This window comes from Scyliorhinus torazame, chromosome 14 (genome assembly GCF_047496885.1).
Source record: "Scyliorhinus torazame isolate Kashiwa2021f chromosome 14, sScyTor2.1, whole genome shotgun sequence".
Lineage (NCBI taxonomy): Eukaryota > Metazoa > Chordata > Chondrichthyes > Carcharhiniformes > Scyliorhinidae > Scyliorhinus > Scyliorhinus torazame.
Window position 1 is genome coordinate 79139227 of NC_092720.1, and position 14077 is coordinate 79153303.

The 14077-nt window shown below is 46.9% G+C and overlaps 1 protein-coding gene across 5 annotated transcripts in view; it reads right to left on the reverse strand.

Moving 5' to 3' along the window:
• LOC140389833 (coiled-coil domain-containing protein 150-like) overlaps positions 1-14077 on the reverse strand; it is a 183269-nt gene that overhangs the window by 152762 nt on the left and 16430 nt on the right. The gene's annotated exons all lie outside the window — the stretch shown is intronic.

Consider the following 14077-nt stretch of genomic DNA (forward strand, 5'->3'; position numbering starts at 1 on the left):
TTCAATTTCAGATTACCGGTTTAGATTTAAGTCATACCAACTCTATAGGGTGAATTTCTTCAGGGATTTTGCTGATCATTCACCACAACCTCAGAAGAAGAGGAGAATTTCCTAGAACAGTATATAATGGAACCTACGAGGGAACAAGCGGTCCTAGATCTGGTCCTGTGTAATGAGACAGGATTGATTAATGATCTCATAGTTAGGGATCCTCTCGGAAGGAGCGATCACAATATGGTGGAATTTAAAATACAGATGGAGGGTGAGAAGGTAAAATCAAACACTAGTGTTTTGTGCTTAAACAAAGGAGATTACAATGGGATGAGAGAAGAACTAGCTAAGGTAGACTGGGAGCAAAGACTTTATGGTGAAACAGTTGAGGAACAGTGGCGAACCTTACAAGCGATTTTTCACAGTGCTCAGCAAAGGTTTATACCAACAAAAAGGAAGGACGGTAGAAAGAGGGAAAATCGACCGTGGATATCTAAGGAAATAAGGGAGAATATCAAATTGAAGGAAAAAGCACACAAAGTAGCAAAGATTAGTGGGAGACTAGAGGACTGGGAAATCTTTATGGGGCAACAGAAAGCTACTAAAAAAGCTATAAAGAAGAGTAAGATAGATTATGAGAGTAAACTTGCTCAGAATATAAAAACAGATAGTAAAAGTTTCTACAAATATATAAAACAAAAAAGAGTGGCTATGGTAAATATTGGTCCTTTAGAGGATGAGAAGGGAGATTTAATAATGGGAGATGAGGAAATGGCTGAGGAACTGAACAGGTTTTTTGGGTCGGTCTTCACAATGGAAGACACAAATAACATGCCAGTGACTGATGGAAATGAGGCTATGACAGGTGAGGACCTTGAGAGGATTGTTATCACCAAGGAGGTCGTGATGGGCAAGCTAATGGGGCTAAAGGTAGACAAGTATCCTGGCCCTGATGGAATGCATCCCAGAGTGCTAAAAGAGATGGCTAGGGAAATTGCAAATGCACTAGTGATAATTTACCAAAATTCACTACACTCTGGGGTGGTCCCGGCGGATTGGAAATTAGCAAACGTGACACCACTGTTCAAAAAAGGAGGTAGGCAGAAAGCAGGTAATTATAGGCCAGTGAGCTTAACTTCGGTAGTAGGGAAGATGCTGGAATCTATCATCAAGGAAGAAATAGCGAGGCATCTGGATGGAAATTGTCCCATTGGGCAGACGCAGCATGGGTTCATAAAGGGCAGGTCGTGCCTAACTAATTTAGTGGCATTTTTTGAGGACATTACCAGTGCGGTAGATAACGGGGAGCCAATGGATGTGGTATATCTGGATTTCCAGAAAGCCTTTGACAAGGTGCCACACAAAAGGTTGCTGCATAAGATAAAGATGCATGGCATTAAGGGGAAAGTAGTAGCATGGATAGAGGATTGGTTAATTAATAGAAAGCAAAGAGTGGGGATTAATGGGTGTTTCTCTGGTTGGCAATCAGTAGCTAGTGGTGTCCCTCAGGGATCAGTGTTGGGCCGACAACTGTTCACAATTTACATAGATGATTTGGAGTTGGGGACCAAGGGCAATGTGTCCAAGTTTGCAGACGACACTAAGATAAGTGGTAAAGCAAAAAGTGCAGAGGATACTGGAAGTCTGCAGAGGGATTTGGATAGGCTAAGTGAATGGGCTAGGGTCTGGCAGATGGAATACAATGATGACAAATGTGAGGTTATCCATTTTGGTAGGAATAACAGCAAAAGGGATTATTATTTGAATGATAAAATATTAAAACTTGCTGCTGTGCAGAGAGACCTGGGTGTGCTAGTGCATGAGTCGTAAAAAGTTGGTTTACAGGTGCAACAGGTGATTAAGAAAGCAAATGGAATTTTGTCCTTCATTGCTAGAGGGATGGAGTTTAAGATTAGGGCGGTTATGCTGCAATTGTATAAGGTGTTAGTGAGGCCACACTTGGCGTATTGTGTTCAGTTTTGGTCTCCTTACTTGAGAAAGGACGTACTGGCACTGGAGGGTGTGCAGAGGAGATTCACTAGGTTAATCCTAGACCTGAAGGGGTTGGATTACGAGGAGAGGTTGAGTAGACTGGGACTGTACTCATTAGAATTTAGAAGGACGAGAGGGGATCTTATAGAAACATATAAAATTATGAAGGGAATAGATAGGATAGATACGGGCAGGTTGTTTCCACTGGCGGGTGAAAGCAGAACTAGGGGGCATAGCCTCAAAATAAGGGGAAGTAGATTTAGGACTGAGTTTAGGAGGAACTTCTTCACCCAAAGGGTTGTGAATCTATGGAATTCCTTGCCCAGTGAAGCAGTAGAGGCTCCTTCATTAAATGTTTTTAAGATAAAGATAGATAGTTTTTTGAAGAATAAAGGGATTAAGGGTTATGGTGTTCGGGCCGTAAAGTGGAGCTGAGTCCACAAAAGATCAGCCATGATCTCATTGAAGGGTGGAGCAGGCTCAAGGGGCCAGATGGCCTACTCCTGCTTCTAGTTCTTATGTTCTAAGAGCTGAAAACAAATCCCAGGAAAGAATGCAAATGGAATTGTGTCATTTTTTTTCAGGACATCCACAGATATTTTGTCAAAGTTACAAAGAATGAACAAGAAAATCCCGGTAGACATTTGCCTCCAATGTTTCATGTAACCTGTGAACTACTGAAGTATTTCTCTAATTTTAGTTCACTAAATTAAATGCTGTCAAGGTTTTCTGTACAATGTGTGAAACAAAAGTTGCAGAATTCATTTAAAAATTCAACATTTCTCCATTCAAGTTTCATTCCGAGGTGTCACAATACAATTGCAAAACTCTTGGTATTTACAATATACATTTCATGAAAGGCCTTAAGAGTGTGGCCTTTCCCCATTGTGCCTCTGCAACAGCTGCCTCAAGCCTTAGTGCATCCCTTAGCATGTAGTCCTGAACTGTGGAATGTGCCAGTCACCAACACTCGATTATGGACAATTCTGCACTGGAAGACAAGCCACAATGAGCGATTTCCATTCAATTTTTGGTGCTGAAAAGCAACATAGGGTCGAATCACCTGAGAAATCAGCAATGGCTTCTTGTTATGATGTGCAGCATTTGTGTCAGTCAGATGTGAAACCTTGGTTCCTGCAGAAAATGAAGACAAGTGTCACCCCCTTGTGCAGTGTGGAATATGCTAACCACAATGAATATTCAGCTTCAAAGTCACTTTCCAGATCAGTGATGACTACACCTTGATGTGGCTCGTGTTTGCTGCAAGTATCTCGTACTCAAGCGTCCCATGGTTCCTTAAAGTTCTGTATTTTCTCTCAGCACCTTAGAGGTGGGGTTGCCCACCTCCCCACCCACGCCCAAATCTCATCAGCATTCCTGACAGGTGAAGGCATTGTGCTGAAGGGAACAGGTAATGAAGCCTGCCAAGTACCAAGAGTTGTTGAAGTCCATGTGCCCACTGTATCTCAGGTGCGTCTCCATGAAATGACCCTCTTCGCAGAGCTTATATGCACTGTCATAAGCGAAACAAGTGTCAGACATTCCCAGGTGCAATATGAAGATCTCAAGAGTGTCGATATTGCATCTCGTCATCATCTTCCAGGAATCATGTAGCTATGAGATTTCACAAGCATGCCTACCTCATCTGGCCAGTGCAATGGCCTCAGCGCCTGCATCCTTGCCTTTCAGGACCTCAACACCATCATCCCCTTCAACCTCCTCTTCATCAGAGGAGACATGCAGCTTTTCTATCTCATAACCAGGTCTTCCCCACTCTGCATTGACAGGTTGTGTGGCACGGGACAACACGTGACACCCTCTGGCAGAGTGTATTGGAGTGCTTCGCCAAATCTGGCAAGGCACCGGAACCTCAATTTCAGGATGTCAATTATGTGCTCCACCAAACTCCAGATTGCAGCCTAAGCCTCATTGTACTTTCAGCAGGAGTCGGAGGCTTTGCAGGTAGCCCTCATCTCCTGTGTTGTCTCTGAAAGATGTAAGGGATCTGAATCCTGATGAAAATGTACAAGTCTTGATGTTCCCAGGATATCTTGATCAAACCTGCATGATCCATTTGTTATAGTCGCAGATCAGCTGAACATTGAGAGTAGATGCCTTTGCATTTCACATACTAGACTGCTTGTTGCCAGGGATTTCGGAGTCACTTGAGTGCAGTCGATAGCATTCTGCACCTGTGGGAATCTGGATATCGCTGCAAACCCCAATGCTCCTGCCTGTTGGCTCGTCTGATCTTTGTCGAAGTTGACAAAGTTGTGAACTGTGTCAAAAAAATGGCACATGAACATATGAACAAGGAGCAGGAGTAGGCTATTTAGCCTCTCGAGCCTACTCCGCCATTCAATAAGATCAGAGCAGATCGCTACCTCAAATCTGCATTCCACTTACCCCGTTACTTGCCAGGATCTATCCACCTCTGCCATAAAAATATTCAGAGAATTCACTTCCACAATCTTTTCAGGAAGATAGTTCCGAAACCTCATGACCATCTGAATGAAAAAAAATCACCTCATCTCCGTTTTAAGTGGGCCACCCATTATTTTTAAACAGTGACCCTAGTTCTAGATTCTCCCACAAGAGAAAATATTCTCTCCACATCCACTCTCTGGAGACCCCTCAGGAACCTACTCGTTTCAATCAAGTCACCTCTTACTCATCTAAACTCTAGCTGAGCCTGTCCAACCTTTCCTCATAAGACAACCTGCCCATTCAAGATATAGGGCGGGCTTCTCCGACCCCCCGCCGGGTCGGAGAATCGCCGGGGGGAGGCGTGAATCCCGCCCCCGCCGGCCGCCGAATTCTCCGGCACCGGAGATTCAGCGAGGGCGGGAATCGCGCCATGCCGGCCCCCGGCCCCCCGGCAATTCTCCGGCCCGCGATGGGCCGAAGTCCCACTGCTGTAATGGCGGTCCCGCCGGCGTGAATTAAACCACCTCCCTTACCGGCAGGACCAGGCGGTGCGAGCGGGAGGGCGAGTGGCCATCTGGCCCCGGGGGGTGCCCCCACGGTGGCCTGGCCCGTGATCGGGGCCCACCGATCCGCGGGCAGGCCTGTGCCATGGGGGCACTCTTTCCCCTCCGCGTGGGCCATAGCCTCCGTGATGGCCGACGCGGAGGTGACCCCCCTGCGCATGCGCGGGGATGACGTCAGCATCCGCTGACGCTCCCGCGCATGCGTGGACTTCCGCCGGCCGGCGGCGGCCCTTCGGCCCCGGCTGACGTGGCGCCAAAGGCCTTCCACGCCAGCCGACGGAACGGCAACCACTCCGGCGTGGGCCTAGCCCCTAAAGGTGAGGGCTTGGCCCCTAAAGGTGCGGATTCTCCGCACCTTTGGGGTGGCCCGACGCCGGAGTGGTTCACACCACACCATCCCGCCGGGACCCCCACCCCGCCGGGTAGGGGAGAATCCCATCCATAATCTTCTCTGAACTGCTGCAGCGCATTTATATTTTCTGTTAATAAGGTGACAAATACTGTACAGTCCTCCAAATATGATCTCACTTGTGCTCTGTACCACTGAAGCATACTAGTGCTCTGTACCACTGAAGCATAACCTCCCTACTTTTATATTCAGTTCCCTTCGCAATACACAATAACCTTCTATTAACTTTCCTAATTACTTACTGAGCCTGCATACTAGCCTTTTGCGATTCATGCACTACAACACTCAATCCCTCTGCACTTCAGTTCTCTGCAATCTCTCACCAATTAGATAATATGCTTCTATTTTATTCTTCCTGCATAAATGGACAATTTCACATTTCTGCACATTATACTCCATTTGCCAGGTCTTTGCCCACTCACTTAACCCATCTAAAACTTTCTGTAGCCTTATGGTCCTCTTCATGTTTATTTTCCTACCTACCTTTGTGTCATCAGCAAATTTGGCAGCCATCCCATCATCCAAGTCATTTATATAAATTGTAAGCAGTTGACATTCCAGCACTGATCCCTGTTGCACATCACTCGTTACAATTTGCCAGCCTAAAGAAGACTCATTTATACCTACTCTCTGCTTTGTTCACCAGCTAATCTTCTATTCCTGCCAATATGTTATCCACTATAACGTGACCTTTTATTTTCCACATCCATGGCCTCCTTGGCCACCCACCTCCGTTTGCGGGTGGAGGCTTGCGAGGTCCCGTACAGATCCACATTGGAGACCTGGAAGCAGTCATCAAGCACAGCGGTCACTTTCACTGCCAGTGGGTGCCCTCAGAGTCCCCATGGTGCTAAATTCTGCAAAAGGTGGCATATGTGCATGGCCAATTCCCTTGACATGTGCAGTCTTTGACGACAATAATTCTTACTATCTGCAGGTAGCACATTTGCCTTCTATAGACCTTGGGTCTATTGATGCACCTACGAACAACGACTCTTTGAGGTCCATCGTCATGTGTGGAGGAGGCCCTGCAATCCCTTGGTCTCGAGTGTGCTGCTCCTGCCTTTGAGCCAAGCACCATCGTTGCATTCCCCTGTGTTCTCTACTACCAATAAGCATTTTCTTGATGGTCCCCTCATTGCAGTATCAGTCACAAGAATCAGCATTTCTCCAAGAATCACCTTTTTGTCAAATCATCGCCCGTGGCTGCCTCTCAAGGTCCCTTTATTTTAAATATATATGTGTTTATTGAAGGTTTTTGATTTATAATAATAAATTTGTAACAAAACTAATATCACAAACAATGCAAAACAGTATAACTAAAGCAAAATCAACCATATAACTCTCATCTTAAAGAAAAAGGAAAACAAAACTCTTACCCCCCACCCCCTCACAACAACTGATGGTGATTAACTCCTTTAAGAAATAAATGAATGCCATCTCAGGTAGAACCCTTAAATCGATCCCCTGTCGGGGTCTTGACCTTCTCCTGATGCAAAAATTCCAAGAGGTCACTCAACCAGACCAGGGCGCTCGGCGGAGTAGGAGATCTCCCAGCAGAACTCGTCAAGGGCTATCAATGAGGCAAGGAAAGGACGTCGGCCTTCATCCCCGTTTGCAGCCCCGGCACGTCCGACACCCCAAAATGACTCACCAAAGGACAAGGCTCCAGCTTCACTAGAATCATGCGTTTAGTGGGTATTTATGCAGAACCTTTATATGATGTATTTATATATATTTAACTGTAAAGTGGGAATGGAAATACATGTCTAGATTTACAGTACATCATTCTGAAAACTATGGCCGGGATTTTCTGTGCCAATCGGGATAGGCCTTTTTGGAGAAAGGTCAAGACACATTTCCCAGCAACATAAATCCAAGAAGCAATTGTCCACTACCCCTGCTAGAGTTTAGAAGAATATGGGGAGATCAAATTGAAGTATATGAGATGATAAACGGTATGGATAAAGTAGACATGGAGCGGATGCTTCCACTTGTGGGACATTCTAGAATGAGAGGTCGTAGTCGTAAGATACGAGGTAGCAAATTTAAAATGGAGTTGAGGAGAAACTACTCCCAAAGGGTTATGAATCTGTGGAATTCACCACCGAGTGCAGTGGATGCTGGGACAGTGAGTAAATTTAAGGAGGGGTTGGACAGAATTGGTAATGGATTGAAGTGCAATGGAGAACGGGAAGGACAGTGGAGTTAAGACCAGGGTAAGATCAGCCATGATTGAGTGGCAGAGCAGACTCGATAGGCCAAATGGCCTAATTCTTCTTCCAATATCTTATGAACTTATGGAAGCTTAATTGTAATACATTTGCCATGGCCACACACTGTAATTGACCCCCCCACACCAAACTTCAAACTCACATCAGCATACTTTAGAACGGTGTGATTTACAACTGCTTTTAAAATGCCTGCACCTGGCGACCAAAACATTGAGAGAATCTCGGAAGTGAATGCTGACATCCCTGCGCTGGTGAGGATCACAATGCAAGGAAGCAACTCTGCAGATTCGAGGGAGGTGGTGGCCAGGAGTGTCACCGTCAAGTCTCATAGCAGCTTCTTCACAGCTGGCTTGTGGCACCAGGGCATGGCCAATGGTGTAATGACTTTGAATTATTTGAACTAAGACTTATGGGGATTCACCTGTTTGTGATAATCCTCCAATTGTACAGCACACCAGGTTCTAGCGACTTAACCACATGGCAAGTAAATTCAGAAAGATTATTAACTATTAAAACGGCAATAGGTCAGAAAGATAAAAAGCAGTGTCAATTAGCAGTAATTTACAATGAGAAGAAAGCTTAACTTCAACAATTGAACAGAGTTCTCATCACCCTTCTCAGACCTGAATGTGAAGTGACAGTTCCGAAAACATGGAAAACCAACACCACTCAACACCTCTCTGTAAATACCTCTCTCTACTCATCTTTTGCTTTACTAATATAGCTTTATGAGACCTCTTTTTTTATACTTTTATATGTTGCTAGCCCACCATAGTCAATTATTAGAAAACAGCCAATTGGTCTATAACTTGCAATAATGAAATAAGAGTTAGCCCATTGGCTTTTGGCTAATTACGCATGTTGTCTCAACTTTAAGACAGTGCTTTGTCTCAAGCTAAACCTCTTATCTTCTAAAATTGGTTAACATAGCTGTCTGTCATTTAAAGTTGAGACATCTTGAATAGCCTGTCCGTTCCGTCAAGGTTAACAAGTCATGTTTTTTTCCTCTGTCCTTCTGAGAAGGGCACATTTAATAATTTCCATGACATTTTAAGAGTCTCTGAATAATCAACTGTTAATAATGTGTTTGAACAAAGAACAAAGAAATGTACAGCACAGGAACAGGCCCTTCGGCCCTCCAAGCCCGTGCCGACCATGCTGCCCGTCTAAACTACAATCTTCTACACTTCCTGGGTCCGTAACCCTCTATTCCCATCCTATTCATGTATTTGTCAAGATGCCCCTTAAATGTCACTATCGTCCCTGCTTCCACCACCTCCTCCGGTAGCGAGTTCCAGGCACCCACTACCCTCTGTGTAAAAAAACTTGCCTCGTACATCTACTCTAAATCTTGCCCCTCTCACCTTAAACCTATGCCCCCTAGTAATTGACCCCTCTACCCCGGGGAAAAGCTCTGACTATCCACTCTGTCTATGCCCCTCATAATTTTGTAGACCTCTATCAGGTCGCCCCTCAACCTCCTTCGTTCCAGTGAGAACAAACCGAGTTTATTCAACCGCTCCTCATAGCTAATGCCCTCCATACCAGGCAACATTCTGGTAAATCTCTTCTGCACCCTCTCTAAAGCCTCCACATCCTTCTGGTAGTGTGGCGACCAGAATTGAACACTATACTCCAAGTGTGGCCTATCTAAGGTTCTATACAGCTGCAACATGACTTGCCAATTCCTATACTCAATGCCCTGGCCAATGAAGGCAAGCATGCCGTATGCCTTCTTGACTACCTTCTCCACCTGTGTTGCCCCTTTCAATGACCTGTGGACCTGTACTCCTAGATCTCTCTGACTTTCAATACTCTTGAGAGTTCTACCATTCACTGTATATTCCCTACCTGCATTAGACCTTCCAAAATGCATTACCTCACATTTGTCCGGATTAAACTCCATCTACCATCTCTCCGCCCAAGTCTCCAAACAATCTAAATCCTGCTGTATCCTCTGACAGTCCTCATCGCTATCCGCAATTCTGCAAACTTACTAATCAGACCAGTTACATTTTCCTCCAAATCATTTATATATACAACAAACAGCAAAGGTCCCAGCACTGATCCCTGTGGAACACCACTGGTCACAGCCCTCCAATTAGAAAAGCAACCTTCCATTGCTACTCTCTGCCTTCTATGACCTAGCCAGTTCTGTATCCACCTTGCCAGCTCACCCCTGATCCCATGTGACTTCACCTTTTGTACTAGTCTACCATGAGGGACCTTGTCAAAGGCCTTACTGAAGTCCATATAGACAACATCCACTGCCCTACCTGCATCAATCATCTTTGTGACCTCCTCGAAAAACTCTATCAAGTTAGTGAGACACAACCTCCCCTTCACAAAACCATGTTGCCTCTCACTAATACGTCCATTTGCTTCCAAATGGGAGTAGATCCTGTCTCGAAGAATTCTCTCCAGTAATTTCCCTATCACTGAAGTAAGGCTCACCGGCCTGTAGTTCCCTGGATTATCCTTGCTACCCTTCTTAAACAGAGGAACAACATTGGCTATTCTCCAGTCCTCTGGGACATCACCTGAAGACGGTGAGGATCCAAAGATTTCTGTCAAGGCCTCAGCAATTTCCTCTCCAGCCTCCTTCAGTATTCTGGGGTAGATACCATCAGGCCCTGGGGAATTATCTACCTTAATATTTTTTAAGACGCCCAACACCTCGTCTTTTTGGATCTCAATGTGACCCAGGCTATCTACACACCCTTCTCCAGACTCAACATCTACCAATTCCTTCTCTTTGGTGACGACTGATGCAAAGTATTCATTTAGTACCTCGCCCATTTCCTCTGGCTCCACACATAGGTTCCCTTGCCTATCCTTCAGTGGGACCAACCCTTTCCCTGGCTACCCTCTTGCTTTTTATGTACGTGTAAAAAGCCTTGGGATTTTCCTTAACACTATTTGCCAATGACTTTTCGTGACCCCTTCTAGCCCTCCTGACTCCTTGCTTAAGTTCCTTTCCTGTTTTCCTTATATTCCACACAGGCTTCGTCTGTTCCCAACCTTTTAGCCCTGACAAATGCCTCCTTTTTCTTTTTGACGAGGCGTACAATATCTCTCGTTATCCAAGGTTCCCAAAAATTGCCGTATTTATCCTTCTTCCTCACAGGAACATGCCGGTCCTGAATTCCTTTCAACTGACACTTGAAAGCCTCCCACATGTCAGATGTTGATTTGCCCTCAAACATCCGCCCCCAATCTAGGTTCTTCAGTTCCCGCCTAATATTGTTATAATTAGCCTTCCCCCAATTTAGCACATTCATCCTAGGACCACTCTTATCCTTGTCCACCAGCACTTTAAAACTTACTGAATTGTGGTCACTGTTCCCGAAATGCTCCCCTATTGAAACTTCTACCACCTGGCCGGGCTCATTCCCCAATACCAGGTCCAGTACCGCCCCTTCCCTAGTTGGACTGTCTACATATTGTTTTAAGAAGCCCTACTGGATGCTTCTTACAAACTCTTCCCCGTCAAAGCCCCTGGCACTAAGTGAGTCCCAGTCAATATTGGGGAAGTTGAAGTCTCCCATCACCACAATCATGTTGTTTTTACTCTTTTCCAAAATCTGTCTACCTATCTGCTCCTCTATCTCCCGCTGGCTGTTGGGAGGCCTGTAGTAAACCCCCAACATTGTGACTGCACCCTTCTTATTCCTGATCTCTACCCATATAGCCTCACTGCCCTCTGAAGTGTCCTCCCATAGTACAGCTGTGATATTCTCCCTAACCAGTAGCGCAACTCCGCCACCCCATTTACATCCCCCTCTATCCCCCCTCCCTGGCAGTCAGTGTGCGCTCCTCTCCAGCACCGCCCATCCCCCCCCCCCCCCCCGGCCCCCTCCCCCATCCTTCTCTAGCGCGGGAAAAAGCCCACGCTTTTCTGAGCCGGCCCCGCCTCCTCTGGCGCAGCTCCTTTTGCGGACTTACCCCAATTCCCCATCCCCGGACCTCCACTCCCCCTCTTCCTTCGTGGGGGACTGCTCCTCCAACACCGACGCCCTTGCTCTCCCACAGTCTCCCCATCAAATCCCTTCACCCATCCCCATCCAGCACCCAAACCAGAGGAACATTCCCTAAACGTAATAAACACCATATACACAGTAAACATCCCCCCACAACAAACCCTCAATGAGAGTCCAACTTTTCAGTCCGTATAAAGCTCCATGCTTCATCAGGCATTTCGAAATAGTGGTGCCAATCCTGGAACGTGACCCACAGTCGCGCTGGCTGCAGCATACCAAACTTCACCCCCTTTCGATGGAGCACCGTCTTAGCCCGATTAAAACCAGGTCTCTTCTCAGCCACCTCTGCACTCCAGTCCTGGTAAATTTGGATCTCCGTGTTCTCCCACCTGCTGCTCCGCTCTTTCTTGGCCCATCTCAGGGCACACTCTCTGTCCATAAAGCGGTTAAACCTCACCACTACAGCCCTTGGCGGCTCGTTGGCCTTGAGTCACCTGGCTAGGAATTGGTGAGCCCCATCTAGCTCCAGAGGCCTCGGGAAGGCTCCCGCGCCCATCAGCGAATTGAGCATCGTGCTCACATATGCCCCAGCATCGGGCCCCTCCACTCCTTCGGGGAGACCCAGAATCCGAAGATTCTTCCTCCTCGACCTATTCTCCAGGTCCTCAAATCTTTCCGCCCACCTCTTGTGCAGCGCCTTGTGCGCCTCCACCTTCACCGCCAGGCCCAAGATCTCGTCCTCGTTCTCCGAGGCTTTTTGCCGCACCTCCCGGATCGCCGCCCCTTGGGCCTTCTGGGTCTCCACTAGCTTCTCAATCGCCGCCTTCATTGGCGCCAGCATTTCGGTTTTCAGCTCCTTAAAGCAGCGTCTAAGAAACCCCTGCTGCTCCCGCGACCACTGCGCCCATGCTGCTTGGTCTCCACCCGCCGCCATCTTGTTTTTTCTCCCTCTCACTTTTCGCTGCTCCAAGATCACTTTTTTCACCACCCCACTCCTAGTCCAATCCATATAATGTCGGGGGGACCTTGCTGTCACCTTCCCACACTGGAGGCCGTCGAACAATTTCCGTTGGGGCCCCTCTAGAGCCCAAAAGTCCGTTCCCGGCGGCAGCTGCCGAACGTGCGACCTACCTAGGCATAGGCACAACCGGAAGTCCAACTTCGGGGCAAGGATAACCATGCAAGGGATTAGGAGCACACCTCTCAGTCAGTGTTCCATGGCCACCTTTCTGAGGGGTCCTCAAGCCGTAGATATAAGGAGCCTGCATCTGGAGAATGCCAAGGAAGGCTGGAGGTGAGAAGCCTTCAGATGGTAATTCTTCGACAGATTCTGAGGCTTCATGTGGCTCCTTAGTCGAGAAAATGGCGAAGTTGGCTCCAGTGGCTGCAGCCTCTCCCATCACGGCGGACATGATTACTGGTGTGCTATTGACAGAGATCGATAAACAATTTGAGAAACAGTGGAAGGTGATGTCTGAAACCCCAATAGAAGTCGATCGAGGAGGTCTCCGGGTCCCATCTGAGCAAAGTTGGAAAGGACCTCCGAGACGGTGAAGGAGTATGGCAAAGTGTTAGAGAGCGTGGAGAAGGCTCTGTCGAGGCACAGTGAGCAAATGGCCTCGCTGGAGGCTGAAATCTCCCTGATGCCTGAGAAGAACAAGATTCTGAGGGCTCAGGTGGACGAACTTAAGAATTAGCAGAGGAGACGGAACCTCAGAGTCGTGACCTCAGAGTCGTGTGGCTGCCGGAGGGTATGGAGGGTCTGACTCCCACTGCGTATTTCTCGCAGATGTTTGGGAAGGATGGGGGAGTATGGACCCATGTCTCATCTGGAGGAAGACAGGGCCCATCAAACACTCCGGCAAGAGCCCTGACCAAACGAACCGCCTCAGTCAGTCGTTGTTCGATTTGATAGTTTTCAGGAGAAGGAGCAGGTCCTGAGGTGGGCCAAGGAACACTGAGATTGGAAGTGGGAAGGTAACGTTATTTACCAAGATGTCGGAGCAGAACTGTCGAAGAAGTGGGCCACCATCAATCAGGCGAATGCCGCCTTGTACAAGAAAGAAGTTTGATTTTGGGTGGTGTACCCGCTGAGGCTGCGGGTTACTATTAAGTTGAAGGACTATTATTTTGACATGTCTGAGGATGAGGATTCCGTTGTTCAGAAGCATGGACTCGGCTCAAGTTAATTGAGCTCTGTGGGAATTTTTATTGCTGTGGATGGGAAAGGGTTTGGGGGTAACTTGTATATATCTGCTGGTGTTTCTTTGTTCTTGGGTGGGATGGTTTTTTCACATGTTGTATATTTGTTATTATACTTATTGTTCTGAGGGGTTTGGTTTTATGTAATATTGCTGGAAATATATAACTCCTGGTGGGAATTTGATTTTGGTAGGGGTGCTGGTTTATGTTTCACTTTTTATACCTGGGTTTTTGTTTCTACCCGGAGTGGGGGCTACCCCGCTGGCAGTAAATTTAGCT